General features: G+C 41.7%; 1 long non-coding RNA gene across 1 annotated transcript; it reads right to left on the bottom strand.

Moving 5' to 3' along the window:
* Positions 1–917: 917 nt before the first annotated feature.
* On the bottom strand, positions 918–6,115 carry LOC308295890. The gene is made up of 8 exons (XR_013962592.1): positions 6,003–6,115; positions 5,661–5,775; positions 4,796–4,996; positions 4,499–4,660; positions 4,259–4,385; positions 3,561–3,677; positions 2,943–3,117; positions 918–2,452 (listed from the first exon to the last, which is right to left on the bottom strand). It is a non-coding gene; the product is annotated as an uncharacterized lncRNA (long non-coding RNA).
* Positions 6,116–10,412: the final 4,297 nt, after the last annotated feature.

Genomic DNA, 10,412 nt, shown 5'->3' with positions numbered 1-10,412 from the left:
TAGCGACAGGTTACTAAGGCGGGTGCCTTGGCAAGCTGCCATGGCGGCGTGCAGCAATAGCACCCAGCTGCAGACTAACCTGCCACAAACTAACGCACGTCCAGGAAGAAAACAATAGCCTATACTAAAGTCAGATTAACATACAGTACACAAGTGTTACCAGTTATATTTTCTCATGAAGTGCTCCTAAATTATTCCCGTGGGTTTGTGTAGGTCAGTGCAATCCGTTCTGTTTTTGTTTCAGTGTTTGTGACACGGAAGCGAGTGGGTGGGACGTTCGTGAACGAATCGAGTCTGTTGAACGACTCTTTGAAATGAACGATATGATTCGGTTCACAGTAGGGAGCCGTTCCTTTCTAATGAACAGTGGTGGGAAAAGTACTACATGTCTTTACTTAAGTAAACATATCAATACTGCAATCAAGTTTGGAATGTTATTAATGTACTAGAGTAAAAGTAAAATAGTATTGGTTTCAAAATGTACTTAAAGTAATATTAGAACGTACTCATTATGCAGAATGTCCTGTTTCACAGGTTTTCCAATGAGTAAAATGTAGAAAAATCATTTGCAAATAGCCGATCTACAAGCTCACAATGCATCGCAACGTGACACATTGTGAGCTTGTAGATCACCTATTTTCAAATGCCAGAAATGTATCCAATGGCCAAAATGTATAGGCCTATATGGGTGGAAGTGATTTACAATCATAATCAAAATCTACAAAGTAACCAGTAACTAAAATGAGCCAGTCTTTTGAACGGCTCTTTGAAAGGAACGGATCTCAGAGATGCGGTTCACTTCAAAGAACCATAAATCCCATCTCTATCTAGCAGCCAGACACCGATGCGCGCCGCCATGGCAGCTTGCCAAGTCTGCTGCGTTAGTAACCTGTTGCTAACTTGGCATTGGACAAGGACGGCTTTAGGAGGGGCATAGCGACTGGTCAATTCAGAGCCAGGTCCCACTGCTTCAGGCCATGGAGGAGGCTTGTGGAGATGTGGGCTTTGAGGCCTGTCAGGGCTTCATGCGGCACTCTAGGCCAGGGGTTTTCAAAGTGGGTGATGGGGCACCCTGGGGTGCCACGACGGCAGTCCAGGGGTGCCGCGAGATCATTTGATAATATTTGGAATTTATTTGGACACTCAAATATTATTTAGTATAATTTTAAACTTGAAGTACAAAGTTATTTTCAGTCAGTTCTAACCAAAATGGCTATTATGTAATGGCTCAACGTTTTCCTCGCAACATAATCACTAAAATATCGTCACTGTCGGGCAGAAAACTTGTATCTCCAAGTTTCAAATGTGTACGGCTTTTGGTAAAGAAAAGCCCTGCTACATCATACAAGACTGTCGCACAAAACTATTGAAAACAGCCGATCTACAAGCACACAACGCGTTGTGGGCTTGTTTGGAGTGTTTGGGGGTAAACCTTTAGACCTACAGTCAATAAAATGTTTTGTCTGCATATTTGTGTGCTGTTTTATGTTTGTCTATGAGAGAAGTGGGCATACACTGGGTCATTTTACAAAAAGGGAATTGGTTCATTTACCAGAGTAATTGACATTCATTCAGTGTGTTCCATTTCGACAATTGTGTTTTCAATTTTGCTCTTCAGTGTTCTGTTCATGCTTGGTAGTGTTCAGCCAAAAGCTAGTTGTGTTTATTCAATGAATGCATGTGTGTGTCATGTGAAAATATGGCTGTGTTTACCAAATGAAAACACAAGTTCCATTTTGTGAACATGTTAAGAGATTTGATGGCAAAGAGTTGTTTTGCAAAGGGATGCCAGGGTTTAGCAATTTGTGTTTGATGTTTGGAGTTTTGTGTGTGCAGTTTTGAAACAAACGTACAGTTTTGAAAAATGTGTTTTAGCAATCGAAAAAAACTGTAACATACAGGCACATACTTACAGAGAATGCAAAATGTCCATTGGTCAGTGCAAAAAAGCAGAAGTGACATGGGCTGGACTCCCAGCAAAGCCGCACAGGAACAGTCAGTAACAATTATTCCAGTTAAGTTACAGTTGTCCAAACGACCGCTGTGTCTCTCTCTCATTGTATAACATTCACAAAGGACTTTCCCAGTCTCTCACATCTCCGTCCTGGGTAGATTAATCTATCGGCTCCTCTGTCTTAAGGTGGAGGGGGTGGGAGGATTTCTTCAAGTTTGTGTCCAGCTTCCACCCTGGCCAATCCTCCACCCCCTACAAGGAGAACCCAACAACGGAGCCCGCCTTCCTCACCAGTCTGTTGAGTTGAAGGTGTCACTCGCTCAGTTCCTCCCCAGCACGTTATTCCACATTAATTAAAAAAAAAACCCTGGCATAACAGTTTGGTGGCTAAACGATCCCAGTCTTCTCAGGAAGAACAGCCTGCTCTTCCCCTTGCGGTGAATCACCTCAGCGTTGTCCAACCAGTCCACCGATACTGCCTTCCATCCAGCTTCGGTGCTATACCGTAAGATTGGAGACAGAGAAGATGAAATTAGCTATAATAGCACATTAAACATGTTTTCCCCTAGCCCATATAGAACCTCTGCTGCATACTGTTATGCACCGCGGGATGGAAAATCATACTCTGGGAGCATGGAACTACCTTTACTTTTTGTGGAGGCATAGGGATATCCGCTTACGACCTCATCTCGAGGAGCACAACGGTATGCAGGGGAGAGTGAGGTTCTATATGGGGCTAGTTGTCCCCATGTTCGGTCCTTTGCTCAGTCAGTGGGGGATGTTACAATATTACATTAAAAAGTATTTGACTAGACTGGGAGAGACTCTCACCACTGCAACATCATGTTGAAGCTGGGCAGCATTTCTTTACTAACTACTGCACAATGTATCAGACACATTATTTCCCACATATAACCAATGCAATGGTGACATCATACTGTATATCGGAATATACTTTACAAAACGTGTAAGTGTAAGATAAACTTACTTTGAATCTTTTCCACTTTGGTGGGGTCCAGCATATGTTTGCCCTCGAGCTCTGGAACAACACCATGCCTCCCTGTGACAACTGCATCCTTCAGTTCTTCAGTCGTGAAGAATTTGTCAAACAACTGGTGGAACAGGCGACTGCAGTCCTTCTTAGCACTGTGGTGAATGGCTACCTGTTCCAACGAGAACACAGAGTCCACAGCCAGTGAACAGAGATTCCATGATTAACACATTTCACAAAGTTTCTGCTCTTCAAGTGGACCATGGAAACAGACTACACTGGCAGCCAAACCCAGCCTGAATCAGATCTGTGTCACATCCGGGTTGGAATCTGATTGGTTCCATGTGACCATTTAAGCCAATCAGATTCCAATCTGAATGTGACTCAGATCTGATTTAGGCTGGATTTGACTGCCAGTGTAAAGCAGGCCTAAAGGAAACTTAACTTTCTAGCTCTAACAGATCACAACGCGTAGTATGGGATATAGTTAAGATAGTTAATCTTCTCACTGTAGTGTGAAATGTATATTGAACATGTTCGTCTACCTCCCAAATTTTTACCTGGACTATAATCGTACCATCAAAAATGTAAAATCCATAATACATTTATACATACCTGGATATAGCTCTTGCACCTCAATGGCCAACACATAAACTTTTCACATTGGATCTGCCATCTCCATGTCCCCAACCATCTCAACAAGTCCCTGTAGAGCTTGCAGGTGTTCAATGCCTGGAATGAAGAGGAAAAAATATTATGGCAATCCCAACATATTCAAAGGTTGAGTAACAACAAATAAGTGTTAAATAGCGCTATATTCTGATAACAGTCATTGCTATGCCATTGCTATGGAATATTTATTTTCTCAGTAGCAGGGATTGTTCAATGGCAACCTTCTCTCCCCATCTCTCCAGTAAACAGAAAATGTAAAGTTTCAAGTGAGACAAAGAAATGAGCTGACAGAATTGACAACTGCAACACTATGCTTCATTTTTTGTGAATGGTGGGTGACCCAGCCAGGGTAGGGTATATTTATAACAACACACCCGGGGGTCTAGAGTAACTTAAAGAGATATTCCAATTTCAAAATTACTTTTTGTCATTTTAGCATCTAATTTTGGGAACACCCAGGACAGTTTTTGAATTTCTTCATTCTGTATTTAGATTTAGAAGCAGACACATATCACAGGGCAGTCGCTGATTACAGATGAGCATGGTCATCGCATAATTTCAGAAAAGTATAGTTTTAAGGGTGAATATTAGGGACAGTACAGTGAGCCATCTTAAAAACTTTAATTGAACTGTAACCTTACCTAGATAAACTTCAAAAGGTGGTCAATGGCTTGTCGGGCTGAGAGCTTTCCTGGTCTCGTTGCGGCCTTGAGGTGAGGGTGGCATGTGGTGGATAAGGCAAGATGGAGGACATCTCACTGTCCCATCCTGAAAATAAAAGGGTGGGGGGAAACAAAGACATTTTTACTAAAATCTGTTTACATTTTGGTTTCAAAACCATCCCCTCTTCCATTAGTATTATTCCTTTAATTCCAGCGTACCATTTTCCAGTTCTTCTGTTGTGGATTCAGCATTATGAAGCAGATCTACATGGTCGCCTGTCTGGGCGAGTCCACAGCTTTGTTCAAGGACTTACTGCATGTAGTGAGTAAGTAGGCCACTTCTGCAGCGATGTCATCACCAAACATCAGAAAATCCTGTATCTGCAGACAGGATGGAATACAAACAACATGGCATACATTTTAATGGGTTCACCCTATGACCAGGGATGTGATCTGTTTAAAGTCATTTTTTATTTCAGTTTGACTTTAAGGCAAGACAGTTCAAGAGCGACATACCATTCCTGCAATGTCAAGAAATCTTGTAAAGGTGGTGAATATTTCAGAGGACTTCACTGGGTCATGAACCATTGTTTGGCGATGGGTGAAGGTCTGTTTCATCTTCTCCTTGACCATCATCAGTGCGATGCCCTCAAGACACTGGGTTTCTGTCGTTAGCTGAAGAAACCCACTCCCATCTACTGGATTGTAATACTGCTCCTAAAAAACAAGAACATGTTTTATTTTTTCTCCTTAAAAAAACTAAACACATGCCCTTGTCTGGAGAATTGCGAAAATCAAGGTCAACAGGTCTGATATCTGTGACGATCAACTTGTTGGGGTTAGGAGAAAGGTATGTACTTGTAGGGGTTAGGAGAAAGGTATGTTGGGACTTGGGACTAGTTCTGACCAATGGGCCATGGCTTGGAGCAGTGGTTCCCAAACTATTAGCTCAAGAGAAATTAGACATTTGCCCAGGACCCAAGATAGTGAAAACAGCAGATCTACAAGCTCACAATGCGGTGCGACGCATTGTGAGCTTGTAGATCTGCTGTTTTCACTAGTTTAGGCCATTTTCACTAACTACTTTTTTATACAAATATAAGGGACGTTAAAAAAATTGTCTGCGACCCACATATGGATCCCGACCCACTGCTTGGGAACAAGTGGCCTAGTGGGCACCCACGCGATTTGCTACAATGTGATGTTGGGTTTAGTTTCTCAAAAACGTTAAGACAGTTTATACCCCTTACACCAGAGGGCCACTTGTCTTTTTACTGGACCCCCTTGCGATGCCCACCACAGTAGCAAAAATGCACTATAGGCCTGCACATTAAAAAATAACTTAACATGTGAAATTCAAACTATAATCAAAATCACATACCTGTCAGTGGCTGAGTGTTTCTTCTCTTCTTTTGTCCCTCTGAGGCTTCGTTTTGAAGTGTTTTAACTCTCCATGCAAGAAACCCACTCCCATCTACTGGATTGTAATACTGCTCCTAAAAAACAAGAACGTGTTTTATTTTTCTCCTTAAAAAACTAAACACATGCCCTTGTCTGGAGAATTGCTAAAATCAAGGTCAACAGGTCTGACATCTGTGGCGATCAACTTGTTGGGGTCAGCATATAGAACATTTGTTGAAATTTAGTTGAAATCTCACTCTTGTCTTTTCGAGCAATTCCAGGAGTGAGGAGTAAAGAAGTTAGACTTGTATTATGTACTTACATAGCCCAAAGTGCCCTAGGGATCGGCCAGGTATGGAAACAAGGCAGTGATTTGCGTAGTCCTCTTTAACACGCCTTGAAGGACTCTTCCTACAGTGTACACACACACACACACACACACACACACACACACACACACACACACACACACACACACACACACACACACACACACACACACACACACACACACACACACACACACACACACACACACACACACACACGTTATCAATTAATTAAACCAATTTGATTCCAGAAATTAAATGAAATGATCTGACAAATGATGATGGATCAAGCACATGCCTCCTTTGAGTGTCAGATGTGTCATTTTGTCTGGCTGGTGTCAGTGGTGTTAACATCAGCTCCACTATAAGATCTAACATCAAAAGTAAACAACACTAAATACAAACTGGTCAAACATTGGCCAAATTGTCAGCTGATATAAGAAAGAGGCAATGTGAAAATAGCAGATCTACAAGCTCACTGCAGTCCAAGTGCTTGGTGGGTGGAGGGTCCCCATAAAATGTGAATATTTTGGGAGGTCCCCAAAACTCCCCATGCAGTTCAAATGTGATTATTTTGGGGGCTAACAGTCAACAACAGATTAAAATGTCAAGGTCTCCCCTTAACTCTAACAGTGTACAAATGGAACCAAATTAACCTGTTAGGAGTTGTTTGGTTCCATTTGTACACTCTCTGCTACCATTGAACAACTAGCACATTGACATTAGCTAGCTAGCTACAAACAACACATGCTGCTAACATGGAACAATTGCTAACTAATGTTAGCTTTGTTAGCCACACATACTACAGTACACAGCAAAGCACCTATGATAACACAAAACCAAAAAACTGCCACTTCTATCAAAAGGGCATAGTATAAGTTATTCAACACAGTTGGAACATTCAGTTCCTTTAGGATGTACTGTAACTTTAGCATCAGTTAGCATTAGCTTTGTATTTGTCTACTGGTTAGCATGGGCCCTTCAGGAAACACCACAAACAAAAACACCACAGACAACATTCTTAACATACATTATCCAGTGGTTAAGTATTGTTTAAATTTCACCTACCAAAAGGAGATATAAATATAGTCCATGAGAGAGCCTTCAGCCTGCATTCACACTCACTAGCAGTGGCAGTGAGTCACTGAGTCAATTCAAACAAACCGGTTCAATCCAGTTTCACACTGCAGGCACATCAAAGCACCGTGTGATGTCACTCTGTGTGATGTCACTGGTCTAACCAAGTTTGCGAACTTAACCCTGTAACTGCTGATGCAACAATGCATTGTTTCTCATGTGATGAACAACACTTATGCAAAGATTATATTAGATAATAAATTGATTGATAATGATAATAACAATAATTATTACAACTATTATAATTATAATACATACTATAAATAATTTTAATAATATCATTAATAGCCTATAATTATATTAATAAATCCGGATTTTATTTTACATAGGAATGTTATAAAAAAACACACAGCATCAATTATATATTTTTTCAGATAAAATACACTTATTCTGACTTGATTTTTGACATTGAGTCCGATGTAGTTGGTCCTGTCGCGTGAAAATGCTGGCTGTCCGTCACGTCACACTTTTCCCCAACTCATATCTCTGCCACCGTTGCCCCAACCATGCCAAACTTTGCACACACAGTCCTTGCCTGGCAAACCACAACCTCCACCCCTCCCAAGACCCCCGGAGCTCCAGGGACCCCCTGTTCCAGCTGCATATTAATACTACTACTACTTGAATATTGATACTACCCAGATAGCAAAATATGGTTGAATCAACGTAGGAAAATAGTTGGCCATTAATAAACTTGTTCCCAGGCCATAAAAGATTTGCCAAATTCTCCTGGCCAGAGCAGAGTTCATTTTTATACCGAAAAACAGTCGTTTTATACACTAACTGACTCTCTTTGACTTAGTAGCATTAAGATATTGTGTTAATATTCAATCTGTTGTCACCTGAACAGCAATCAATTGCTACTCTGAAAAGTACACTCACATATATATTTATTTTTGCATCTTAAAAGAATAAGCTAAACTACACCTCATCTGTTTTATTTTGTAGGAACTAAAATGACCATGCCCTTGAACACATGGAAGTATTTGAGGGTAAACTGCTTCCACCCGATGCATAAAGTTAAAGTGTAGTCCATCTGATGACTACAACATGACGTAGGCCAGTGTTTGATGAGATCAGTGACGTGATCTTCATATATGAGGATCAGATAGTCAGCTCCATATATGCATAGAAACATATATGGGCAGGGATATGGCAGGTGATTATAGTCAGCTCCATCTATGGAGAGACACATAAGGGATCTCCGAATGTGTCCATATGGACATTACCTATATATGGGCCCATATATGCCCATATTTGGAGATCCCCGAGGGTGACATGAGATGTTGAGTCATTGTCATTCCATATGGATATCTAGGTGATGATCCAGTCATCTCCATGTATGACTATGTAGGGTTTGATGAGGTCAGTGTTGTGATATTTATGTATTGAGATCCAAGTGATGATCACCCCCACCATCCCTTTGATGTTTTTCTAATATCTCATGATTTGTTTAGGCCCAAAGGTCACGTTTTCAATATTTTCAGTGACCTTTCACACTTACAAGTGTCGCAGTCATTCAGGACCAACTCCATTGAATTTTCCATCTCTTTAATATGAATAATATTTCCTGCCTAGTTGTGTGTGTGTGTGTGTGTGTGTGTGTGTGTGTGTGTGTGTGTGTGTGTGTGTGTGTGTGTGTGTGGGTGTGTGTGTGTGTGTGTGTGTGTGTGGTGTCGGGGTGTGTGTGTGAGAGAGAGAGAGAGAGAGAGAGGTTTCACGTTGGTCGTGGACGCAGCCCCCCAAATTATACATGCATGATGTGACATTGTGTATTGAAGCACGGCCTATCGTCGTCAGTTGATGCACGAGACGACTGCCTGGTGTAATATCCGAGTGAGGGACATCGTCTTTTTTTCCTTCCACTTTGGGTCGCGACCCATAGTTTGAGAACCGCTGCACTTGGAAATTGAAGGACAACTCCGCCTAAATCACTTCTAGGCTGTGTTTCTTACTTGTGTTGATCCAAAATTACTGTCCATGGGGTCTATTAGGCAGAAATGCTCCTGTTGTCCGATTTCCACAGCCGAAGCCAGCAGCCCTCAGAGCATAGACTGGAGCCCATAAGCATATTGCTTGTACACTATTTATTGTGGTCAAAAGTGATTTTTCTTTTTCATGAATGTGTTACTAGTTGTCATTACAAACACATCCATGCCTTGGATGTCTCAAAAAAAGACACCACACACTGCTAAACAGATGTTAGGCTGTTATGCTTTTTGCCAAGTCCCGGAAAAGACGCACTGTGATTGGCCAGTACGTTCACTTTGATTGACAGTTCAGCAGAGTGCTGACCTCAAAACATGATTTTAGAGACTGTGGTGGCTTGTATGGGATAACAAAGGCATGGATGTGTTTGTAATGACAACTAGTAACACATTCATGAAAAAGAAAATTACTTTTGACTAGAAATAAAGAGTGTAAAAGCAAGAGGCTTATGGGTTCCACTTTATGCTTTGCGGACTGCTGGCTTTGGCTGTGGAAATCAGACAACAGGAGCATTTATGCCTAATAGACCCCATGGACAGTCATTTTGGATCAAAACAAGTAAGAAACACAGCCTAGAAGTGATTTAGGGCGGAGTTGTCCTTTAAGAGCCTATAGTTGTAAACCGTAGGTCTGTGTGGAAGGAAACTTATATTGGGCGAATCGGAGCGACGCACTGATCGAGAATCTGATTTTAGATTCACTCCATGGGCTCCAGAAGGCTAACCCTAACCCAAGGGCAGCTAAGGTTAGGGTTAGCGAAGGTAGGGGGAGGAGGGGAGGGGAGGCGAAGGCATCCCCCCTCTCTCACCCGTCAAAAAAGAATAAGGCAAATGTCATAGATAAACATTGAATCAATGTTGGTAGGAGGAGGAGGGGGGGAGGGAGGAGGGGGGAGGAGGAGGAGTGGGTTGCCCCCCTCCCCCCAACAAGAAAAAAATAAAAGAAAATGGCAAACTGCATGGATAAAACGTTGAATCAATGTTGTCATTTCAATCATTATATGGGGGGAGGGGGGGGGGGTGAGGAGGGGTGTGCCTCCCCCCTCCCCCCATCAAGAAAAAAGAAAAAGAAAAAGGCAAACAGCATAGATTCAATGCTGATTGAATGTTGACATTTTAATCATTGAATTTGGACCATAGATTCAACGCAGATTCAATGCTGGCATTTCAAGCCTTGAATGTTGCGCTGCAATACAACAGTGAATCAATGTAGAAAAACCATCAGTCTTCAATCGTAACCAAAATTCAACACTACCCACTATATGTCAACGTTGAATC

The sequence above is a fragment of the Nannobrachium achirus genome (assembly GCF_963921795.1).
Source record: "Nannobrachium achirus genome assembly, chromosome: 12".
In the NCBI taxonomy this organism is placed as follows: domain Eukaryota; kingdom Metazoa; phylum Chordata; class Actinopteri; order Myctophiformes; family Myctophidae; genus Nannobrachium; species Nannobrachium achirus.
This window is presented reverse-complemented; position numbering and strand designations above follow the sequence as displayed.